The sequence below is a fragment of the Palaemon carinicauda genome, chromosome 19 (assembly GCF_036898095.1).
Source record: "Palaemon carinicauda isolate YSFRI2023 chromosome 19, ASM3689809v2, whole genome shotgun sequence".
NCBI lineage: Eukaryota > Metazoa > Arthropoda > Malacostraca > Decapoda > Palaemonidae > Palaemon > Palaemon carinicauda.
This window is the reverse complement of record NC_090743.1, coordinates 45,946,177-45,948,676: the sequence shown is the minus strand read 5'-3', so window position 1 is coordinate 45,948,676 and position 2,500 is coordinate 45,946,177. Positions and strand designations below refer to the sequence as shown.

The window sequence follows — 2,500 nt, the reverse complement described above, 5'->3', positions numbered from 1 at the left end:
TATTCGTATACTCCTAATAATATCGCCATTAAATTTCTTTGCGGTTATTCTTATAGCTTATTTATGAAAGATCTATTTTAATGTTGTTACTGTTCTTAGAATATGTTATTTTGACTGTTTATTATATCTCTTGTAGTTTATTCATTTCCTTGTTTCATTTCCTCACTGGGTCATTTTTCCCTGTTGGAGCCCTTGGGCTTATAGCATGCTACTTTTCCAACTAGGGTTGTAGCTTAGCTATTAATGATAATAATAATAATAATAATAATAATAATAATAATAATAATAATAATAAAAATAATGATAATAAGAACATCATCAACAATAACAACAACAACAAACTTCATATATAAATTTGTAATGGTATTCACAAATATAAACAAGTAGCCATTTATCACCTAAATTGGAATTTCAGATAGTGTCTAAACTCGTTTTTGATTATTCAAATATTTTTTGTAAAGGATAAAGATCCTTTAGATGTTCTCTTTAATATCCCATCAAATCAACAAAATCAAATTCTCATTTGGATTCCCGTGATAAGAGATTCCGGTCTAAGGAGACGATAAATTTCACTTGAGGGACTTTGGATCATATTTAACTTGTACGGTCAAAGGACCACAATTACGAAGATTTATGAATGTCAATAAATCCTTTCTAGTTTGCTAAGGACGCATTTTTTTTTTCGCTATTTTTTTCCAAACGCGATTTATGTGGTGATTGTAATAACCATTTTTATCTGTATATTACATTTTATGGCTGTTCTTTCACAAAGTCTCTCTCTCTCTCTCTCTCTCTCTCTCTCTCTCTCTCTCTCTCTCTCTCTTTATATATATATATATATATATATATATATATATATATATATATATATATATATATATATATATATATATATATATATATATATATATATACACACACACACAAACACACACACACACACACATATATATATATATATATATATATATATATATATATATATATATATATATATATATATATATATATATAACTAAATATTATAGAATATAAGGAGCTCAGATGAGTGCCTCATATTAGAAACCAAAGTTTCTGAGCACAAAAGAATATCATACTGTCTGGCCGCAACTCTAAGGTCCCGGATTTCGCTCAATGTCTCTAGACAGCACACACACACACACACACACACACACACACACACACACACATATATATATATATATATATATATATATATATATATATATATATATATATATATATTATATATACTGTATGAGGTGTCTACTGCTGGAACTAATTTAACACAAAACGAACGGTCAAATCTATTTTCTCCTTAAACATTCCTGGAAACTCTTCCTTTTACATTGCCTGAGTTTAGGATACTGCATTGATAAAATAGCTCAAAATTCGATCTAGATATGTGATGTCATTTCACACATGCGCTCGCTTGATGAAATATAGGAGAAACATCGCCAGACCTTAGTATATAATCATTTACAATCACCGAGTGCTTGAGTCAGCACGAGTGTAGTCCGCTGTCATGGCTGCCAACTTGGCTGACGTTAGTTTTTATATCGTTTTCATTACAATAACATATTTCATATATTCTTATGAAGATAATTATTTAACCATATATATATTTAACTCTAATGGCAATTTTTATGCTATTTACATGAAGATAAACTTATAAAAAATGAAAAATGAAAAAAAAATAAAAAATATTTGAGCGACTAAGGTTGGCTGTAGTGGGGCAGGCATCCATGTATGCCAACTATGTTGCCAGTAAAACATTCATTAATTTGTTAATAATAATAGTAATTCTATTTGCGGTTTAAATTATGATATTATTTTATTTTAATATTTTTTATAAAGCAAAAACAACAAATATTAACGATGATAAAATCTCCTAGAAATCAAAATCGAATCAATCGTTGATGCGTGCGAATCAGAATAGGTGGCTATCCTGATCGAGCAGCATTACTATAAACAAACGTCTCGCGACCGCAAGGAGAGAGCTTCAGTGTTTGTTGGCTTTTATTTCGTCATTAAACTATATAATTGGATCATGGATATAATGAAGCTCATTTTGATGTACGTCAATCAACGTCTGGTGTGTATTTCAATCTAAATATGGCGTTTTATTTGAGTGCATCACGTGGAAATGCGGTCTGGGGGAGTTAGAGATTCCGTAGACGGTGATGAATATTATTTTAGGTGACACAATTATTGGTATTGATGCTGACTCTGACTATGTACATCTACTGAGAATGAAGAAGAATATGTGGTAATTGCTCAGGCTACGAGAAAACAGGAGATTGTACAAGCAAGACCAGTATTTTGCCTACCAAGTTGAAATCAGTGGAACGATATAGAATAATTCTGCCAAGATAACTAACTTGGCTGAACTACGTGGATAAAGGTATGGCGTGTTTTTAAGTATCATTATTACCATTATCAATGTTTTCCATTTGTTTATGTTATGTTGTATAATGATTTTATCTCACTAGGTCCTTGT

At 30.1% G+C, this 2,500-nt stretch overlaps 1 protein-coding gene across 1 annotated transcript in view; it reads left to right on the top strand.

Annotated features, from left to right (window-relative positions):
• The first annotated feature begins 2,011 nt into the window (after window positions 1–2,011).
• Window positions 2,012–2,500, top strand: part of LOC137658239 (protein amalgam-like) — a 362,391-nt gene continuing 361,902 nt past the window's right edge. Inside the window, exon 1 of the mRNA XM_068392920.1 lies at window positions 2,012–2,404. The gene's annotated coding sequence lies outside the window, so the exon portion shown is untranslated. The remainder of the gene's footprint in view (window positions 2,405–2,500) is intronic.